The 23,897-nt window shown below is 44.7% G+C and overlaps 1 protein-coding gene across 1 annotated transcript in view; it reads right to left on the bottom strand.

The window, feature by feature from the left end:
• LOC126248296 (transforming growth factor-beta-induced protein ig-h3-like) overlaps positions 1 to 23,897 on the bottom strand; it is a 414,865-nt gene that overhangs the window by 326,569 nt on the left and 64,399 nt on the right. The window lies entirely within an intron of this gene.

The raw sequence follows: 23,897 nt of genomic DNA, 5'->3' as shown, positions 1-23,897 counted from the left end.
CGGTAGTGTGATATAGCCATGTAGGTCGTTCCAGAGTGAAAAGGAAACACTGCGACCTAGAAAACATCGAGTTTGACGGACGACTAAAACGTTAAATGATTAGTCATCTCTAGTCAAGTGGCGACCCTCTTCTGTGACTCCCGTCGCCTCATACCGTTAAAGTTTTTCCCACCAGAAAAGGTAAAAAAAAAAAAAAACAGTGACATATAGTGCAAAAACCATACGGCACAGCGTGTCGTCATTAAGCAAAAGAAGTGAAGTAATGAGATTTCTGCCTAATGTGATGGAAACAAAATACTGAACAGAAAAGTATCTCCAGAATATTGTGCAGCATCCTCATATTTGTTCGGATCGAGCACGATCATATTTTCACGTATTCCGTCCATCAAGGAAACTCTTGTCAAGAACAACATAAATAACCAGCTGCACAGACATGGGAGGAAATTAGCCGAGATGCTGCAGTTGTCTGCAGGACGAACGACGCTCAAATCTCCGTCAGGCTGTACTTACATTTACCTAAGTCACCCCAGGAGACTAAATCAGCTGGTATCTTTTTATGCGTTATTCAGATGACACCAACGTCAATTTAAGCTCTTTCCAAATCACTGCTCAATTACGTAACCGTGTTGTCGGTGATTTTTATGCGGCACAATATGGTTAATGTAGTCGCTAGGTGCTGCAATATATGCTTGAATGCATAGGGTTTTTGCGCTACCAAACTGAATTATTGTTCCCTTGGAGGACGTGTGATTTGGATGCGTACGACACATGCTGAACAATCTCTTTAACATGAATGTATTGATTTATGAGTTCCGTTACATTCTCCGAAGAAAGCTAAAGAAATTCTCCGAGTAAAAATAGTTCAAATGGCTCTGAGCACTATGGGACTTAACTGCTGTGGTTATCAGTCCCCTAGAACTTAGAACTACTTAAACCTAACTATCCTAAGGACAACACACACATCCATGCCCGAGGCAGGATTCGAACCTGCGACCGTAGCGGTCGCGCGGTTCCAGACTGTAGCGCCTAGAACCGCTCGGCCACTTCGGCCGGCTCTGCGAGTAACAAATTGTTTATACACTGTCTAGTCACATTAATGAGGCCACCCGTCAAAAGCCTGAATAACCTCCTCTTGCAGCGCAGGACCGCTGCGAGACGTGCAGGAAGAGAGTAATGTAATGTAATGTTATGTGTGTGAAACCTTATGGGACTTAACTGCTAAGGTCATCAGTCCCTAAGCTTACACACGACTTAACCTAAATTATCCTAAGGACAAACACACACACCCATGCCCGAGGGAGGAGTCGAACCTCCGCCGGGACCAGCCACTCAGTCCGTGGCTGCAGCGCCCTACACCGCTCGGCTAATCCCGCGCGGCAGGAAGAGAGTCATTGGGGTTCTGGAAGGCACTCACAGGGATGTGGAGCAATGCCGACTCCAATGCTGTGGACAGCTGCGCTATGTTTTTCGGTTGAGGATCTATGGAGCGAACAGCCAATCGAGTTGGTCCCGCAGATTCTCGATATGGTTTAAACCGGGGAGCTTGGCGGCCAGGGGAGTGTGGTAAACTCATCGTGGTGGTTTTCGAACCAAGCACGTACACAGCGAACTATGTGATAAGTTGCACTGTCCTGCCGGTACGCGCCACCGTGCCGAGGAAAAACAAACTACACGTAAGGGTGTAAATGGTCCTCAAGAATAGATGCTTACTTGTTTTGATCCACTGCGCCTTCCAGAATGACGGGATCACACAGGTAATGCCACGAAAATATTCCTCAGACCATAACGCTCCAAAGATTGTTCCCGGGTGTTTGTTTTCGGACATTTCAAGCCATACACGCCAAAGACCACCTGTCCGATGGAACATTAAACGTGATTCATCTGCCTGTCGCCCCTCAGTGGACATCCAGTTGTGGTACTGGCGGTGTTGGAGTGTAAATTCCAGCCCTCATCGCTGATGAACAGCAGGGATCATAGGTGCATGAAGCAGGCGCCTGCTGCCGAGGCCGGTACACCGTTCACTGAACGATCGTTGAAGAGACACTGTTCGTAGCCCCTTGGATTCTATGGCCGGTCAGTTGCTCAACAGATGCACATCTATTCGCCCGTACACATCTCCACAATCGTCGTTCATCTCTGTCATCTTTGGCCCTTTGTGCACCACAATTGCCCTGGCGCCAGTTTTGGATAGTGCCATTTTGCCATGCTCGCTATACTGGTTAAATGGCGGCACGTCGCCTAATAATCGTGGATGTATTTTGTGTGTATCACTATGACCAGAGACAAAGGAGCAAAGGAAGCAGTGGGAACTTGTCGATTCACTACCGTCAAAAAATGACACGACTCGACTATCATCGGTAAAGTTGATACTGAGTGTTTTTGGGACTGCCACGGTGTGGTGCTAACAGATAATTCTCGTAAGAGTCGGACTCTCGCAGCAACATAGCCTCCTGCAACCTCATCAGATTTCGGTGGTGTCAAGACTAAGTGTCACTGGTATCTGTCAAAAGGGATGCTTTTGCTCCACGAAAAAAACCTGGCTAGTTCTGCACATGATAGAATCACACATGTTGTATCCGTTGGCCTCACTCGACCTATTCTCCTGATGTGGCACCCATTTACTCTTTTTTCGGATGAATAAAACATTGCTTAAAGGGTATTTCCAGAGTGATGACGAGGTGATTTACACTGTGTAACGTTACCTAAACAAGCAAAATGCGCACTTCTACAACTTAGGTCTCTGCCAAGCCATCCATTATTTGAAAACATTGGAGGGTAACCAACATCATTACCAAGTTTCATGGTGGCAACTTGCTTTTTGTCGAAGTGATGATTAATACTTTACGACTGGAGGGACCTTGGAGGGACGTTGAAAAATACTGAATGGGTACAAACGACAAATCAAAGTACATTGATTTCAACATAGCGCAGGCGAAAGTGAAATGACTTTTAAATTAAATAACTGGAAGAAATACTAAGAGAGCTTAAATATAAGATCATTCATTTCGTATACGGGGGTAAAAATTAAAGGTATCAGAAAAATTACAGGTATAGAAATCTAACCCCGCGTTCTTCGCAATTAATATGTTGGAACTGTTTCTATAATGTATTACAGCTGATTCTGTGGACCTCGATGTTAGTAACACAAACGCAGGACGTATTTGTTAAAGGAGCTCTAACAGTAATCCAATTATATAATCTGAACGCTGTTGAACCAAGCTGAGTATCGTGCTTTGACAATATCCACATGTTGTTTAACTTGAGAGGAAGAGAAAAACTCATTTGTAGAGTATTTTAAGCAAATCTTGAGAACGACTGATATAACGTAGGACAGAACGGTGATGCGAACATCACATCCATTACGTATTATACAATTGCGATTCCACAGAGAAAGTGGAAACAATGAAATACAAGTACAGTCCATTACAGTTTTGCCTCAGCAGCAAGCAGCTACTAATAGAGTGTCTACTGATGAGCCAAAACATTATGACACCAGTCTGATTGACACCTGATGGCGCTGCTCACTCTTAGCACGGTACGAGGGGAGTTCAGTAAGTAGAGCAACACATTTTTTTCTGAAATCACGTCGGTTTTACTCAGGATTCCAATACATCGCATTATTGCCCACTCTTTTGGCTACAAAATCCTATTTTTCAACATAATCTCTGTTTAGTGTGACGGCCTTACGCCACCTTATTGGGAGGGTCAGTATTCCCGCATGGTAGCACTCTACTGGTTGACGCCGGAGCCGACATATCGCTGCCTCAGTAACCTCTCCATCATCCACGTACTCCTTCCCACGGAGTGGATGCTTCATTCAGTCAAACAGATGGAAGTCGGAAGGTGCGAGATTCGGGCTGCAAGATGGATGAGGAAGAACAGTTCAATGAACTTCTGTGAGCTCCTCTCGGGTGCTCAGTCTTGAGTGTGGCCTTGCGTTATCGTGGAGAAGGAGAGGCTCGTCTGCAGTTTTATGGCGACGAACACGCTGCAGTAGTTTTTCAACATTGCAAAAGTCACAGCTGTGTGCGTCCGGCAGGCACGAGGGAGACATTCATCCGGTCTTGCACGAGATGTGTGGACTGTAGACACAATGACGTCTGCGGACAACGTAAACATTTTTGTGGACCACCTGCATCCCTTCAGCCTTGATGTCTTTCCTGACTGCGATGGCATCTTTCAGCACGATAATTATCGTCGTTTCTAGGCCAGAATCGTGCTACAGTGATTTATGCAGAAAGATAGCGAACTCATGTTGATGTCTTGGCCACCAAATTCACCTGATATGAACCCAATGGAACATATCTGGAATATTATCAGGAGCCAGCATCGGGCCCACCGACCAACGGTCCAAAATTTACGGGAATTGAGTTACCTGTGCTTAGAAATCTGGCACTACGTACCTCCGGAAACGCATAAAGGACTTTTCAAATCCATACCATGCAGAAATACTGCTGCATTGTGTTTCATAAATGGACCAACAGGCTATTACGCAAATGGTTGTAATGTTTTGGCTCATGAGTGTATATGATGTTTTAATAACCGTAATACAGAAACGGTCAAGTAGTCCACGTAATTTCGTCGCAAACAGCATTTCTCTTCATTAGGACAGAGTTGTATGTTACATGTGTAGTATAGCACGAAGGCTGTATTTTTTTGTTATCCTGTTTTCTGATGAAGCATGGACGCAACTTCTGATAGATATGTGGATAATCTAAACTGCAATTCTTTTTGAGAGAACGAAAAGCTGGTGGAAGGACTTACGGTCATATCATGCAGGAAAATGCGAAATCACATAATGACACTCTTGTCTGTGAAAGCACTGCGAGGTGTTTTTAATGAAAGAATAGTTGACTGATCACCTCGTTCCAGAGATCGAAATCCATTGTGATTTTTACCTTTGGAAGATGTTAAAAGGTAAGGTGTATACAAACAATCCTCGTACAATCGAAAAGTTAGAAGACAGTGTTTAGCTTGTGAAGCACTACTGATATGTGTGGTACCCCAAGAAAGTGGTATAGCTCCTCTGCTGTTCTTAATGTATGTAAACGAATTAGGAAGCGATCTGAGCATCTCTGTTAAGTTGCTTGCAGGTAATAATGTTGTTTACCGTCTAGTAAAGTCGTCTCTTGAACACAAATTAAAAAAGGATTTACAAAAGATACACTCCTGGAAACTGAAATAAGAACACCGTGAATTCATTGTCCCAGGAAGGGGAAACTTTATTGACACATTCCTGGGGTCAGATACATCACATGATCACACTGACAGAACCACAGGCACATAGACACAGGCAACAGAGCATGCACAATGTCGGCACTAGTACAGTGTATATCCACCTTTCGCAGCAATGCAGGCTGCTATTATCCCATGGAGACGATCGTAGAGATGCTGGATGTAGTCCTGTGGAACGGCTTGCCATGCCATTTCCACCTGGCGCCTCAGTTGGACCAGCGTTCGTGCTGGACGTGCAGACCGCGTGAGACGACGCTTCATCCAGTCCCAAACATGTTCAATGGGGGACAGATCCGGAGATCTTGCTGGCCAGGGTAGTTGACTTACACCTTCTAGAGCACGTTGGGTGGCACGGGATACATACGGACGTGCATTGTCCTGTTGGAACAGCAAGTTCCCTTGCCTGTCTAGGAATGGTAGAACGATGGGTTCGATGACGGTTTGGATGTACCGTGCACTATTCAGTGTCCCCTCGACGATCACCAGTGGTGTACGGCCAGTGTAGGAGATCGCTCCCCACACCATGATGCCGGGTGTTGGCCCTGTGTGCCTCGGTCGTATGCAGTCCTGATTGTGGCGCTCACCTGCACGGCGCCAAACACGCATACGACCATCATTGGCACCAAGGCAGAAGCGACTCTCATCGCTGAAGACGACACGTCTCCATTCGTCGCTCCATTCACGCCTGTCGCGACACCACTGGAGGCGGGCTGCACGATGTTGGGGCGTGAGCGGAAGACGGCCTAACGGTGTGCGGGACCGTAGCCCAGCATCATGGAGACGGTTGCGAATGGTCCTCGCCGATACCCCAGGAGCAACAGTGTCCCTAATTTGCTGGGAAGTGGCGGTGCGGTCCCCTACGGCACTGCGTAGGATCCTACGGTCTTGGCGTGCATCCGTGCGTCGCTGCGGTCCGGTCCCAGGTCGACGGGCACGTGCACCTTCCGCCGACCACTGGCGACAACATCGATGTACTGTGGAGACCTCACGCCCCACGTGTTGAGCAATTCGGCGGTACGTCCACCCGGCCTCCCGCATGCCCACTATACGCCCTCGCTCAAAGTCCGTCAACTGCACATACGGTTCACGTCCACGCTGTCGTGGCATGCTACCAGTGTTAAAGACTACGATGGAGCTCCGTATGCCACGGCAAACTGGCTGACACTGACGGCGGCGGTGCACAAATGCTGCGCAGCTAGCGCCATTCGACGGCCAACACCGCGGTTCCTGGTGTGTCCGCTGTGCCGTGCGTGTGATCATTGCTTGTACAGCCCTCTCGCAGTGCCCGGAGCAATTTTGGTGGGTCTGACACACCGGTGTCAATGTGTTCTTTTTTCCATTTCCAGGAGTGTATCTACATGTTGCGAAAATTGGTAGTTGACGGTGAACAATAAAAAGCGTGAATTTCTCCAAAAGAGTACTAAAAAACTGCATTAAACTTCGGTTACAGTGTTACACGATAGATAATACAAATTTATAAGTTGTCTATTCGACTAAATAACTGGAGATTACTACTGCGTACGTCTTAAACTGGAAACATTACATAGAAATTTTCGTTGGGAATATGAACCAATGACTGCGTTTTATTGTAGAACACTTAGAAGATGCAAGAAGTCTACTAAAGAGACTGTCTACGCTACGCTTGTCTATCATCACTTGGAGTATTGCTACGCGATATGGGATCCTTACCAGATAGGATCGACGGAGGACATTGAAACAATGAAAAGAAGGCGAGCTCGTTTCGCATTATCGCGAAAAAGGGAAAGAGTGTATAACACTAGCCTGTCGTGACACAAACTAATGTTACCCTCTGGGAGGATTTTGAGTTTTGACTGTGCGTGTGGCTAATGGATGAGGGTATCGGACAGTAATTTTGAATATATTGTAATTTAACAGAATACTAAACAGGCTTTAACTTTGAGGTGTCATAAAAGTAGAAAATTTCATACGAATGAAGCAATAAACGGTCGCCAGTCCAATTAGGCACATGAATTTGGAATATTATGTTTAAGAAAGTTGAATATTAGTTGTTGAAGTGACTTTCATTAAGATTCCCTTTGAACAGCACACTGGATACACACGAATACAGGACAATCTAAGGTGTGGGTAGCAGTAGTTACCATTAATGCACAAACCAGTAATCATAGAAAGCAAAATTGTAGCCAACTCATAATACCAACAGTTAGAATCACGATCATTACGTGACTAAGTATTGAGATGTTATTGCAGGAAGTACCGAACTAAAGTTGGACATGGAGGGTCTTCTGACTTAACTGACATATACTTGTAAATACCAGAAATAAAAATTAAATAATACCACAATTACACTGTTCATACTCCCATTCATAGAAATGTATCAGGTTTCTTTAGTAGCAATAATATTCCAATTATCTTTCTAATATGAGAGAATTATGGTGGGGACCCATAAACTGATACTGTCTCACTAATCAAACTGTATGATTATTTCAGCAGCAAAATTCAATTCTGCTAAATTTAATTCTTAGCCTCACTTGGAATAGTTTATGTTATCGTCCTCCAAAGCAAATTACCGAACACTGAGCTCGACTGACCTCAAAAAATCGTTCATGATAGCATCAAGGCTAAATCATGTTTCATGTAAGTTTATCTTACATGCCCTTTTCATCACCTGTGAAGCAGGTATTTTAGACACCAACATTTACACTGTCTGGCACTAAATTTTTGCACATTTAATACACAGAAATAAATTACTAGTTTGTTTGAAACAGGATACTCGGTTTTCTGAACACTTAGGAGGGGATCCTGCATAGGTTCATGATTAGGATAAAGATACGGTTCTAAACACAGGTTTATAGGACTTGGGTTATTATTAAATCACTCACACACATTAACTGGTCCATGCTCTAACACATATCTGTATGCATGAAGTTGGTGGACCAGTGGCGACGTAGTGGTGGCAAGCGACGTAGCGGCTAACTGTACTCACGGCTCTTGATGTTTGAATGCTCTTTACAATTTCTTCTTGGCGACGGATTTTTAACGTGTTAGAGCCATTCCTTATTGCTGAGAGTACCGTGCAACAGTCATATCCACATCCGAGGCAAAATTCCCTGCAAAACTGCTCCCAATTGCCTCCCTTGGTACCCTCGATGTGTACCGCGCAACGGCTAGCCACTGACTGCGTACCGTTCCTACCTAGGAGCCGCCCAGTTCGACCGCCAAAACCAAGTTTTACATGGCTCCAAGCCACTTCCGTTGCGGAGGGACTTCCCTACATCTTTTACATTACACATTACAAGTGTCCTAAGCATCAACCAGCTTCCAATATATAATGTTTTATTTATAAACATAAATATATTATAAAATTTCATTATTTTAAACATTATTGAGTTTTTTTCCATACATACATTACAAACTTTAAATTTCCTGTAACAAATCAATGACCTTAAGTAACAAAGAACAAACACTTCATAATCACAGATATACAGTTACATAGTATAAACCTACTTCTAATCGACATACAGTAGGTGTTACAAGTCCCACGGATATGATAAGCGAGTTGCGGTGACAATAATTTTTGTTTGTGCTGAGAACTTTTCACGAAATTTCGATCAACTTTCTCCTCCGAATACGAAAATATTTTGTTGACTCTCACCTACATAAAGATTTAAGTGTTCAATTTTCCGACGTACCATTCGAGAGTAGTAAGGTCGAGAAATAGTCTGAAAGTGGTTCCATGAACACACTGCCAAAGAGTTAAGTGTGAATTGCCGAGTAGCCACGTAGATGTAGATTCATAAAATTTCGGCTGCCGAAATTCGACGAGTGTTTTACATAGTGTTCAGAAGGTGTCAAGATACTCTTTTGCAGACGGATGTCACGTTGTTTACATGCTGTAAATTATGGGTCCGCTTTATTTATTCGGATTGCCTCTTACTGAATGCTTAAGTCGGGGAAGACACGCCGAGCTGTCACGCAGCAACTGTGGTGTGAACAAACGAGCGCACGTAGCATGCGAACTACGGTCAAGCAGCTGCGCTGTACAAGGAATACACTCCAAACCAGTACCCCTCCTGGCACACTGTCCGAGCAGCGGGCTGGGACGTCATGCAGTGAGAGAACGCAGGCAATTGTTGCTGGTTCCCGCGCAGCGACGGAGACAACACTGGTGCCGTACGTGCACTATCCTTTATCTTTGCCTATACATCGACAGCAAACTGTATCATGTTAGAAAAATATTAACGAGCTAAGATTAGTGGCTGGCGTAACATGGACTCCGAACTACAACACCTAGAGCGACAGCACCTAAACTGCGGAAGCAAATAGACGCAAATGGTGCGGATCGGGGACGGACAGCTAACTATATAAATTAACAGAACACAATACAAGACACTTAGAGCACGTTTTGATGCCAAGAAATCGACACCAACAGATGCATTACAGGTTGAAAGTAACGAACCACACCTCCACTTAAGGGGCTCCGGAAAGGCTCAAAATCATGAAAAGTTCAATTTTTACTTTTTTGCGTTTTCTGAATCTGCAGACTATTACCTTTTAATAGATATATAATTTATACAATTCCGAAGACTACAACTATTTTTAAATTTTTTTTGAAATGTGTTCAACATGGGCGTGACCCACTGTGGCGCTGTTAAACTGCTGTCAAATGGTGTTATTATTAACGTCCGTGTTCATCAGGTACATTTTAGTGATGTGAGATAAAGTATGTGTTGTGGCTAACCTGTGATAGTTCAATATATATCGCTGGTGTGATTGTCGATTGTTTCATGTTTATTTACTCTGTCGTTATCTCGAAAATATTCGTAATTAATTCTGTTTCTTGAGTCTCTGTTTTGTTGAAGTATAATAATGAGTAAAAGTAAAGTTATTAGAAATCCTCTGAAGGCTTTTAAGAAAAGGAGAAATGTTGGAAAGCCAAAGGTATGTGTTATTACTGTAAACAATAAAGAAGATGAAAATCCCCAACATAGCTTGTGTCCCAAAGAAGAAGACAGTTGGTGTAAATATAACAAAGGATTGCTAACTGGTGAAGTGTACACTCATAAGCATAGTCTGCCTCATGCAATAATGGAGGTGATAAAACCTATTTTCAGAGACTTAGCAGCACCTGAACTGTTGAAAAAGTGTATTCACGGAAAAACTCAAAACCCCAATGAAAGTGTAAATAGTGTTATATGGTCGAGAATCCCCAAGACTGTATTTGTTGGAATAGAAACACTTCACTTTGGTGTGTATGATGCTGTTGCGACTTTCAATGATGGCAACATTGTAAGGTGCAAGGTATTTAGAAATATGGGAATGAAGATAGGTTCTAACATGGTACGAGCGATGCTTGCTTTAGACAAGGAACGCCTTCGGGCTGCAGACAGGGCTGTAAAGAGTCTAGAAATACAAGCAAGAGTAAACAGGAGGAGGAACAAGAGGAAGCTGGAGGAGGAGTTTGCAGAGGATGAAGATAATCCATCCTATGGACCTGGAATGCACTAAAAAGTTAATCCAATCTTTGACGCTTGATTCCCAAATCTTTCATTTTCTCATACTAATTACATGTTTTCTAAGGATCTTCCAAACATATTTGTTTCAAACTTTCAGTAAATGTTACACAGTACCTTCTGCATAATTTAACACAGCCTTTTTCCAAAAAACTGTATATTTTTAAATATATAAATAAAAAATTGCAAAAAAATGTTGTGAATTTTCATTACAATTGAAAAAAATTCATCTTTAATAACTGAACTAAAATCTTGTAAAATCCCTGTGTTAAGTTGTAGCCCATGTTCCAATAAATAATCTTTAAAAAGTTCAACTTCCTACCTCAAATACTTTGTGAGGAAAGATGTAATTTATAAGCGTTATTTTAACGTTGCAAGTATAGGGCGTTCCGGAGCCACTTAAGGCGCAAATACCTAAGTATAACATTATTAATTAACAGAGATTACTTTTCGTGAGATGCTTTGTTAGATCACATAGAGAAACTTCCTGTAATTTTCTGCACGTAAATATCTGGTTGCGCAAAGAGCTATCTCCATTCGCAGGGTAGTATGTAGAGGCATCGTCGAACATCCGATTAACCAGTTCTGAACGACGGCTCATCAAGTTTGCACAAAGCTAATGCACAGAGTATAAAGTTTGAATCAGACCTGAGATTTGATCTTCCGGCTAAATTAACAGTTTAAAAAGATCATTCTTCTTGAATCCGGGGACGATTATACACAAGCAATGATACTCTGCACTTCCGCTTCAAAAAAGTAGGAGCGTACAGGATGAGTTTTTGGGGATTCTCATACCTAAGATAAACTTAAGTGCATGTTGTCGACGGGAGTTACCATACCTTAAATAGAATTTACGGATATTTTGGACGCCTTTTATTATTGTCAAATGGTATCGGAGTCTTGTCGAACTCAAAATCTGCGCTCACTCTCCTGAAGTATGTATATCGACAGCGTACAAACTAAGAGATAATAGCATATTCAACCCAATTGGAAAGAAAGGACCGTAATGAGTCCGTATTGGATTAAAGCTCACTCAACACATCGAGAAATGAAACTGTTTATTCCCTTGCGAAGAACGCAGTAATTTCAGGTTAATAAGACTGTGCACTCATTACAGCTAATGATCTCTTACCGAACTACAAGAAGAGGATTTGTAATCAGTAGGAAAAATAATGAGATAGCTAGAGGAAAATGCTACACACAAACAACGTCAGGCGTACTAACCAGCCGTTGGTGTCACGAACTTTCATGTACACGGAAATTTGCAGTTACCATTGTGCTGCTGCTGGTCAACTATTGTTGCTTTGTACAGCACCGACCCCATATTAACATAACACCATCTCCACTTAGTGCCTACGGTGAAACGTAAGACACAAATCATGTATTTTTTGGATGCATCAACTTGTGGGACCTGACATAAAAGCCACTAAGTAGTACCATTAATCGGTATATAAGCCCATAATATTAGAAAGCAAAAACTTTGCAGTGTATAAAGAATGTTACTGCTTCCCAATGGAAAGTGGAGGAATGGCAGTCCATTCTTCCCCAAGAGCCGAAACCAGAGAAGTTAGTGATGTCGGACGCTTGGGTCTCGAGTGAAGTCTACGTCCTAACTCATCCCAGAGGTGTACCATTGGGTCCAGGTCAGGACTTTGGTTAGGCCAGTCCATTGTCCACAAACTGCTGACGCACAGATGCTTCCCCAAGAGCCGAAAGCAGAGAAGTTAGTGATGTCGAACGCTTGGGTCTCGAGTGAAGTCTACGCCCTAACTCATCCCAAAGGTGTGCCATTGGGTGCAGGTCAGGACTTTGGTCAGGCCAGTCCATTGTCCACAAACCGCTGATGTACAGATGCTGCTTTGTGACAGGGTACATTGCCATGATAATAGGAGCAGTTGTTGTCTCAGACCTGTTCCCCTACTCTTCGTTGTACATAATGTTGTAAAATGTGTTCATACCCTTCCGCATGTAGAGCGCTTTCTTAAGCGCAATAAGGGGGCCAGTAACAAACCACGACAGTCACCCTCATACCGTTACCCAACCTTCTCCGTACTTCACTGTTGGCACTACTCTTAATGACAGATATTGTTCTCCAGGCATTCGCGTAACCCAAAACGATCCATCCGTTTGCCACAGGGTATAGGGTGATTCATCACTCCAAATCACTCGTTTCCAGTAATCTGCTGTGCAATGGCGTCCACTTTATACCCATTGTAGCCCATAATTTTAACTCCCTACGCACGATCATTGTGCCAGCTGGACTGTTGGCAGCAAATTCATGAGTGATTCCTTCTGCTCAACAGCTCCGGTCCGTCAGTAATGAAGGATGTCCGGTATTCGTTTATCTATGATTGTTCCTTTATATTTCCATTTTACAGCCAAATCACTAACATTCAACCCGAGAAGCTTCAGAAGGGTTGAAATTTTCCTTATGGATTTGCTACACTGATGACATCTAGTCCAAGTTCGAAGTCACTGTCCTCTCAAAATGACCCATTCTGCTGTTACTGCTTCCGTACTGACAACAAACTTGCTAGTTGCTTATCTGGCACGTATTCCTTGCTCGACATGTGTGCAGGTTAAACATAAGAATGTTATTCTTGTTGAGCATCTCGATGTCGTGTTATGATTATCTGACGTGCAGGACCGGCCTCAGGTAATATGGATATGCTTGTCCTCAAAATGGTTCAAATGGCTAAGCACTATGAGACTTAACATCTGAGGTCATCAGTCCCCTAGAACGTAGAACTACTTAAACCTAACTAACCTAAGGACATCACACACATCCACGCCCGAGGCAGGATTCGAATCTGCGACCGTAGCAGCCACGTGGTTTCGTACTGAAGGGCCTAGAACCTCTCGACCACAGCGGCAAGCTGCTTATCCTCAAGTTGCTGTGAAGAAAATTATTGGCCTGTGGTGATGTGGAGGTGAGATGTCCTTAGGCTACTGCGGAGAAAATTATTCTCGCAGCGTGGCCGGTCAACGTGTTTTCGGCATGCGGTGTTGTTGGCCCAGTTCTAGGACGAGCCGACTGCTGTATTGACCTGACTTCTCGCAGGATGCGCGAGCACTCTGCCGGATTCTGTGTCGCAGCGGCAGGATGCCCATTTCCTTATGCAGCAGACAAGGTGAATACAGTCTCGGGAGGCACAGAGCGAATTTCAGAGCCCGTTTCTGAACCTTCTGCAGCGCTGCGATGTGTGAGTCTGCGGCCTTTCCCCACACCAGGGCCGGGTATTCTAGCAGTGGTCTGACCAGTGTTAGAGCCTAATGCTGTGGCACGGAAGCAGCGGCGACGGGGAATTTAGCAGAGGATACAGGGCGCGGAGACGCCCCACTGCTCTGCTTCTGACGTCACGAATATGCTGCGCCCATGTGAGGCTAAGGTTGAGGACCAGACTGACAAAAAATATTTTGTTTTCCTTTATTGATTTTCGATTCCCCTCCACCTGACAGCAGCTTAATACGCTGCTCTACAGCCGAGAGAAGAGTTAAACAAATAATGGTGAGAGAACAAACAATACAAAAAGGCGATAAAACGGTGACTTTGCTAATAACAGTAAAATGACGGAAAGTTTCGGAACTTAAAATACAACACACGGCGTTGACGATGCGGAGGAAGACACACAGGAAGGAGACATGCACAATTAAAAAACACGGCGACAGTCTGGTTTCTGTTCGCACGAGATAAAAACACAACAAGCGACAGTATTGTGGCTGTTCGCAACACTGACAGGGGACGCACAACACTAAGCACTGTAGAGGTGATACGGCGGCAGATGGGGGGGAGGGGGGTGGAGGACCTGGAAGGATGAAGATGAAGGGGAAAAAGGGGGGGGAGGAGAGGAAAGGAAAAAAAGGGGGAGCCGATGGAGGGAGGAGAGGTAGAAAAAAGGGGGGGCTGGGTGGACGCGAGAAGGAGTGGGAAAGGCAGTGGAGGGGAGAGCAAAAGGACTTGGTGGAGAGAAGAGAGGCAGAGTGAGGGTAGGCAGGGAAAAACAGGATGGAAGGGGGAGTGGAGGTAGCCTGGGAAAAGGACAGAGGAAAGGAGGGTCAGGTGAGGATCAGAGTTGATGGGATAAATGGAGGGAGAGAGGGCATAATCTGGGAGGGGGAGTCGACGGAAGCCACCTTGGGATAGGAGAGGAAGGGTGCAGAGGTGGAGGGTAGGGGAGACACAACGGTGAAGACGCGACAGAGGGCGGGGGGACAACAAAATACTCCCTGTCTCCTTTTGTACTGGCGGGTCCGCCTCTGGTAACATATGTCTGCCAGTTCCACATCACGTAGGAATGTGCGGATACTTTTGATCACATAGTGTTTGTTTTTTAAATCTGCTTTTATATCATCAGAAAGCGTTTATTATCAATTACTTACGTTATATCAATGGGAAATAGTTTAATTTTATGTCATATGTAATTGATCTGTTTATTTATATTTATCTGCTATGTACGCAGTCAATAGATACAGTCCGCAGCTCGTGGTTGTGCGGTAGCGTTCTCGCTTCCCGCGCCCGGGTTCCCAGGTTCGATTCCCGGCGGGGTCAGGGATTTTCTCTGCCTCGAGATGACTGGGTGTTGTGTGATGTCCTTAGGTTAGTTAGGTTTAAGTAGTTCTAAGTTCTAGGGGACTTATGACCATAGATGTTGAGTCCCATAGTGCTCAGAGCCATTTTTTTCAGTAGATACACAGCGAAATCACAAGAAGGTGCCACGAAGCGGACACTGTTCACACCAGGCGCCACAGAGTTCCGAGCAAACCTCTCCTTGATGGCCCTTACATACTGGAACTAATTTATTCTTCCGCTACTGGCTGTTCAAAGCGTCAGACCTATCCGCCACTAGTTCCGTCAGCCGCCACAGGCGACGCTGAAACCCGGAACTACTTTCATGCTATCGCCAACGAGATCGCAGATGGAAGATTATTCCGCCGGTCGCCGATAAATGGAGAGGCGGTACCACATTCAGCCTGTTCCTGCAGTTCTACAGTTGCTGATCCAGTTGCGGTTGACCAGTTCGTCCGTGCTACAGACCAGTTTATATTTCCAACCGCGCTGATCATCCATTGCTGTTGTAAAGGCAAGCCGCTATTTCCGAGCGATCATCGGACAGTTGAAAGCCGGGTGTCTAGCGAAAACTGTGTTCAATAATTGCTACAGACAGCCGCCAAAGCAGGACTCTATAGATTAGACAGTTAACTTTCAGAGTGTTAGGTTAGTTTAGGACTTGAACCCCATTGTCACAAAGCTATTCGCACTCCGAGCTGAGTATTGTGCATATACATTATCTCAATAAATGTTTATTATATATTTCATATTGTATTGGCGATAATAATTGACTTACAGATTAAACCCTGTGATAAAATACGTTGAAAAGCGTGCAAGCCACCTACCTTTTACAGCAACGAAAGTTCTGTGTTAGCATTCGCTTTCTGCTACAGTGGATGTTTTAGTGAATACGACATATTGTGGATGACATGACATGAAGTGGATTGCTGTGTAGGATGTTATCAAACGCAAAAGAAAAAATTTTACACTCCAGAGGAATTAAACCAGATAATGCTACCGCTTTGGTGAGAGAGGGGGCGCTTACTTCGCGACAGAATGTAATAGTTCTGCTAGACACGTGAACTTACACCAGCTACTGGCGCTACAATCTAGTGCATTATGAGCAAGAAGTGCGTTACATAGGGGCAACATAATGGGGACACGACCAAAGGAACACCCAATACCCGTGGTCGTACACACAACAGATCTTCAAGTGCCATAGTGTCAAGAGTGTACTACTTACATCTCGAGAGGGATAAAACCACCGCCACCTACGTCAGCTGACGTGGACGGCAACGTATTGATGATAGAAGTGGCCGTCGACAAAAACCGATTGTAACAACGTGTAGACGGGTCACAGTGCGCCAATTTACTTGTCAGTCAATGATAGCCAACAAGACTGAGTATTTATACCATCTAAAGCCAGACGCTGTGGCCGAGCGGTTCTAGGCGCTTCAGTCCGGAACCGCGCTGCTGCTACGGTCGCAGATTCAAATCCTCCCTCGGGCATGGATGTGTGTGATGTTCTTAGGTTAGTTAGGTTTAAGTAGTTCTAACTCTTGGGGGCTGATGACTTCAGATGTTAAGTCCCATAGTGCTTAGAGCCATTTGAACCATTTTTGAAACATACCATGTAAAACAACCACTACACGACACACGAACCAGTTTGGGCACTACCACCGCAATTACATTCTCGAGGCATGATAATTGGATGACTGGATTGATGAGTTGCGGCACACATTGAGACAGTGATAGTAGGGTACGAATAAGGTGGAAACCACGTGAGGCGATGCATCCTGTTGCCGACAAGACAGCGTACAGGAAGACAGTAGAGGCATTCCTGAGTGACGTTGTTTACATGGTTTTAAATCGTATTCTTAATATGTCTCTCTTTGGCGAATGATACTGGATCCTGGTGTCTGACTATATGTTTCCATTTGTTCGTCTTGTAGTAACAGCAAGGCAATGCAACACTCCAGTGTTCTTTCTCTCTCACACAAGGAAAATAATTTGTAAATTTGTGGTAAGTACTATGGAACCAAACTGCTGAGGTCATCGATCCCTAGGCTTACGATCTACTTAATGTAACTTAAAATAACTTACGCTAAGGACAACACACACACCCATGCTCGAGGGAGGACTCGAACCTCCGACGGGGGGAGTCGCGCGTCTCACACAAGGAAGCCAACCTCATTCCTCTTGAGAACATTTGGGACGCCATCGATTGAGATGTGCTAACTTTGGACTCAGCTCTGCCCAAATGTAGTGAGTTGCATGATGGGTTTTTGTCGTCATGCATTGGGAAAGGTCCCCAGCAGTTTCGGTATCACGCTGATTCAATGGCACGACATATCATTCTTATGATGGCAAAAGAATGTTTTGTGCTACTAAGCACTTTTGAAAAAAAAAATAGAAAGATCTTTACAAGAAATAACAATGATTACGATATTGGAGTGCCTGTGCTATTGCGAATTACGACGCAAAGTTCCTTAGGACATGTATGGATGCATGTCGAAGCAACCTTGCGTCGTAACTCACAACAATACAGACACTGTAATATCGTAATCATCCGGCGACATCGGGCAAGCTACTTTCAAGTAAAATACCTCCCCTGTACGAGAAAATACATAATGGATGTACGGGTACAGGTTGTAGACACATGGCTGACGACATATAAAAGTTTGGGTCTCGTCGTGAGTCGTGCTCGGATAGTCAAATGGTAAGGCGACCGCTAGCGATAAACGGGGAATCCGGGTTCGATTCCCGGTCCGGCACAAATTTTCATTGTCGTCATTCCATTATACTCGTACAGCTGATGGTAGTCTATATTCGCAGCTGCGAATATATTTCATGTATAATTGTCACTATGAGGAGGACTTTAATTTACGAGGGGGGACCCAAAAGAAACCGGACTCCGAGGGCGCTGCCACCAGTAGACGTAGTGCAGGATTCTCACGTTAGATGGTGTTAGTAGAGACCTTCATGACACAGCTGTGCAGACGCCGTCAGTGTAGAGCTGAACGTGCAAGTGTGGTATTGCGTTTATCTGACTGTTGGCGGATTACCTCTGCGAAGTCGTTATGGCAACTTCAAAAGATCAAAGACTGTGTGTGAAATTTTGTTTCCTGCTTTAAAAAACTGCAACGGAGACACACCAAATTCTTCAGGAAGCTTTCCAGGAAGACGCTATGAGCCGCACACAGGTTTTCGAGTGGTTTGGGCGCTTTAAACGTGGTGAGATGAGTGTTGAAGACCAAGCTCGTTCTGGACGCCCTTCAACATCGCGAAATGAGGAGAACATTGAAAAGGTCCGCCAAAAGATCAACGAGGATCGTTGCCAAACTATCGACCAAATTTCAGCAGAGACAGGAATCAGTTGGAGTTCGTGCCAGCGGATTTTGGGTGAGGATTTGCCCATGAGACGTGTTGCTGCTAAATTTGTTCTGCGCCTTCTCACACAAGAGCAAAAAACCAACGCTCCCAGACCAAAAAAATCAAGGCAAGTGAGGTCAAATGTGAAGACGATGATCATTGTCTTTTTTGATGTCCGTGGAATTGTGCATCGGGAATTCGCACTCCCTGGCCAGATTGTTAACCAGCACTTTTACTTGGATGTTTTAAGGCGTCTGCGAGAGGATGTGAGGAGAAAACGCCCGGAACTTTGGCGATCAGGTGACTGGTTTCTGCATCACGACAACGCTCCAGCACACACGGCCTTACGAGTGACCCACTATTTGGCATATCAGAGGTGCCAGAATGAGATTTTCACTCTGCAGCGGAGTGTGCGCTGATATGAAACTTCTTGGCAGATTAAAACTGTGTGCCCGACCCAGACTCGAACTCGCGACCTTTGCCTTTCGCGGGCAAGTGCTCTACCAACTGAGCTACCGAAGCACGACTCACGCCCGGTACTCACAGCTTTACTTTTGCCAGTACCTCGTCTCCTACCTTCCAAACTTTACAGAAGCTCTCCTGCGAACCTTGCAGAAGTAAAGCTGTGAGTACCGGGCGTGAGTCGTGCTTCGGTAGCTCAGTTGGTAGAGCACTTGCCCGCGAAAGGCAAAGGTCCCGAGTTCAAGGCAAAGGTCCCGAGTTTGAGTCTCGGTCGGGCACACAGTTTTAATCTGCCAGGAAGTTTCATATCAGCGCACACTCCGCTGCAGAGTGAAAATCTCATTCTGGAAACATCCCCCAGGCTGTGGCTAAGCCATGTCTCCGCAATATCCTTTCTTTCAGGAGTGCTAGTTCTGCAAGGTTCGCAGGAGAGCTTCTGTAAAGTTTGGAAGGTAGGAGACGAGGTACTGGCAGAAGTAAAGCTGTGAGTAGCGGGCGTGAGTCGTGCTTCGGTAGATCAGTTGGTAGAGCACTTGCCGGCGAAAGGCAAAGGTCCCGAGTTCGAGTCTCGGTCGGGCACACAGTTTTAATCTGCCAGGAAGTTTCATATCAGAGGTGGTCTGTCATTCCCCACGCCCCGTATTCGCCGGACCTAGCCCCATGCGGCTTTTTCCTATTTCCACTAATGAAAAAAACGCTAAAAGGGGAGCGCTATGACGATGTCGAGGCGGTAAAAACAGCCTCGCAAAGGGCACTGAACAATACCGAACTTGAAGAGCTCCTAACATGCTTCCAACAGTGGGAAAAGGGACTTGATAAGTGCATAGAATGTAATGGAGAGTATTTTGAAGGTCACTGAAGTAATTTTGTAAAAAGGTTCATCAATAAATTTTTTATGACAACAGTCCGGTTTCTTTTGTGTCCCCCCTCGTATTTGCACACGTAACGTCACGATGATGAACCAAGAAATGCAAAATACGGTGATGTACGACATACCAATTACTGTGTGACATTCATATTACTTGCTAAACGTTCCGTAATTATTTACTTGACAAGTGGTAGAACTCATCACTTAGTGATTTGTGCTGCTCTGGCACCATTCCGCTCAAGGTTTATTAGTGGCTCCTTAATTTCAACACTGAGAAAAAAGGTAGTAAATGAGTCCCAAGAAAACATAACTCTCCACGCGAAAGCTGCAGACAAGACTAGACTTGTTCTGAGACAGGTTTTCCAGACGTGTAATGATCAGTACTAGCGTTTACGGCCAGTATCTCATACGCATTCCGGACGCGGCTTAAGAAACACGAGATGACAGACTGAGCACCTCACGGCTCCGCTGTGCTCAAATGACGTAAGCATTTATCCAGGTGTGTAGCGGGTACTTCGTGAACATCACGACTGTGTAGTCAATTAATTATAGCTGCGCCCACTCACCCCATAAAGAACTCGCATCAATAATAATTTCGCGCCATTTCTCCGTCATCTTCAGACTGTTAGTGCAAAAGGCTTGTATGCTGTCATTAAATCATCATAAGTAATCGAGTTTAATAAAAACGATGCACTGCACATTGTTTACTTAGATATGACTGAAATTCGTGGATATAAAATCTGTTAACGAGAACGGAACACTCGTGTAGAAGAAGTGTACAAAAGTGATTGTAGTCAGCTCTTGTAAGGGATATCATCACTCACAATATTCACATAACTCGGTACTGCTGAATAGCGTTAATAAAGATGTGAACGTTCGAGACATCGTCATCTGTGTTCGTAACTTTTGTAGGGCTCGCAAAGGCGTTTTAGCCATACGAAGAATCACTCTAATAGATCCCACGAGTTCCTGTTCGCTTTGCGTAGGCGGTTATTATCGAATTGGCTCGTGTTTTCCCTTCCCATTATTATACTATCTAAGACTTTTGTATCTCTCACCAGGACTCGAACCTCCGACGGGGTGCTATTGCGAATTACGACGCAAAGTTCCTTCGGACATGTATGGATGCATGTCGAAGCAACCTTGCGTCGTAAATCACAATAAAATAGGCACTGCAATATCGTAATCGTCCACCGACATCGGGCAAGCGATTTTCAAGTAAAATATCTCCCCTGTACGGGAAAATACATAATGGAAGCAAAGAGAGCTTCACTGCAAGTTTAAAGGCAGCCAAAACCTCTCAGACAAACAGAAGCTAAACGATGTCAAAGTTAGCGTAAGGAGGGCTATGGGTGAAGCGTTCAGTGAATTAGAAAGTAAATTATATGTACCGACTTGACAGAAAATCCTAGGAAGTTCTGGTCTTACGTTAAATCAGTAAGTGGCTCGAAACAGCATATCCAGACACTCCGGTATGATGATGGCATTGAAACAGAGGATGACACACGTAAAGCTGAAATACGAAACACCTTTTTCCAAAGCAGTTTTACAGATGAAGACCGCACTGCAGTTCCTTCTCTAAATCCTTGCACAAACGAAAAAATGGTTGACATCGAAATAAGTGTCCAAGGAATAGTAAAGCAACTGGAATCACTCAACAGAGGAAAGTCCACTGGACCTGACGGGATACCAATTCGATTCTACACAGAGTACGCCAAAGAACTTGCCCCCCTTCTAACAGCCGTGTACCGCAAGTCTCTAGAGGAACGGAAGGTTCCAAATGATTGGAAAAGAGCACAGGTAGTCCCAGTCTTCAAGAAGGGCCGTAGAGCACATGCACAAAACTATAGACCTATATCTCTAACGTCGATCTGTTGTAAAATTTTAGAACATGTTTTTTGCTCGCGTATCATGTCGTTTCTGGAAACCCAGAATCTACTCTGTAGGAATCAACATTGATTCCGGAAAAAGCGATCGTGTGAGACCCAACTCGCTTTATTTGTTCATGAGACCCAGAAAATATTAGATACAGGCTCCCAGGTAGATGCTATTTTCCATGACTTCCGGAAGGCGTTCGATACAGTTCCGCACTGTCGCCTGATAAACAAAGTAAGAGCCTACGGAATATCAGACCAACTGTCCTCCCCCGGTAGCTGAGTGGTCAGCGCGACAGACTGTCAATCCTAAGGGCCCGGGTTCGATTTCCGGCTGGGTCGGAGATTTTCTCCGCTCAGGGACTGGGTGTTGTGTTGTCCTAATCATCATCATTTCATCCCCATCGACGCGCAAGTCACCGAAGTGGCGTCAAATCGAAAGACTTGCACCAGACGAGCGGTCTACCCGACGGGAGGTCCCTGTCGCACGACATTTCATTTCATTTCATCAGACAAACTGTGTGGCTGGATTGAAGAGTTTTAAGCAAACAAAACACAGCATGTTGTTCTCAATGGAGAGACGTCTACAGACGTTAAAGTAACCTCTGGCGTGCCACAGGGGAGTGTTATGAGACCATTGCCCGCATCTCGTGGTCGTGCGGTAGCGTTCTCGCTTCCCACGCCCGGGTTCCCGGGTTCGATTCCCGGCGGGGTCAGGGATTTTCTCTGCCTCGTGATGGCTGGGTGTTGTGTGCTGTCCTTAGGTTAGTTAGGTTTAAGTAGTTCTAAGTTCTAGGGGACTGATGACCAGAGATGTTAAGTCCCATAGTGCTCAGAGCCATTTGAACCATTTTTTTGAGACCATTGCTTTTCACAATATATATATAAATGTCCTAGTAGATAGTGTCAGAAGTTCCATGCGGCGGATGATGCTGTAGTATACAGAGAAGTTGCAGCATTAGAAAATTGTAGCGAAACGCAGGAAGATCTGCAGCAGATAGGCACGTGGTGCAGGGAGTGGCATCTGACCCTTAACATAGACAAATGTAATGTATTGCGAATACATAGAAAGAAGGATCCTTTATTGTATGATTATATGATAGCGGAACAAACACTGGTAGCAGTTACTTCTGTAAAATATCTGGGAGTATGCGTGCGGAACGATTTGAAGTGGAATGATCATATAAAATTAATTGTTGGTAAGGCGTGTACCAGGTTGAGATTCATTGGGAGAGTCCTTAGAAAATGTAGTTCATCAACAAAGGTGGTGGCTTACAAAACACTCGTTCGACCTATACCTGAGTATTGCTCATCAGTGTAGGATCCGTACCAGATCGGGTTGACGGAGGGGAGAGAGAAGATCCAAAGAAGAGCGGCGCCTTTCGTCACAGGGTTATTTGGTAAGCGTGATAGCGTTACGGAGATGTGTAGCAAACTCAAGTGGTAGACTCTGCAAGAGAGGCGCTCTGCATAGCGATGTGGCTTGCTGTCCAGGTTTCGAGAGGGTGCGTTTCTGGATGAGGTATCGAATATATTGCTTCCCCCTACTTATACCTCCCGCGGAGATCACGAATATAAAATTAGAGAGATTCTAGCACGCACGGAGGCTTTTCGGCAGTCGTTCTTCCAGCAAACCATACGCGACTGGAACAGGAAAGGGAGGTAATGACAGTGGCATGTAAAGTGCCCTCCGCCACACACCGTTGGGTGGCTTGCGGAGTATAAATGTAGATGTAGATGTAGATGAACATACACTTTCCATTGGCTAGTTCCACGTATAAGTTGTAACGGACAAGTTGTTTTCCTTTGTTTCCTGCTCAGTTTTGTAGAAGGAAAATTTAACATCCCAGCGTCAGAACACAAACTGAAACTCGGGAAGGAAAAACGCCGTGTACTTTTGAGATGAACCTAAAGCTGGACGGATTTGACCTATCATCTTCTCAAATGTGAGTCTAGTGTGACAACCTCTATCACTTTCCAGTCTTCGTCGAGAATCATTGTCTAGAGAGAACTGGAAATAAGTGTGACAGTCGCTGCTCATGCGT

The sequence above is a fragment of the Schistocerca nitens genome, chromosome 3 (assembly GCF_023898315.1).
Source record: "Schistocerca nitens isolate TAMUIC-IGC-003100 chromosome 3, iqSchNite1.1, whole genome shotgun sequence".
Taxonomy (NCBI): Eukaryota; Metazoa; Arthropoda; class Insecta; order Orthoptera; family Acrididae; genus Schistocerca; species Schistocerca nitens.
This window is presented reverse-complemented; position numbering and strand designations above follow the sequence as displayed.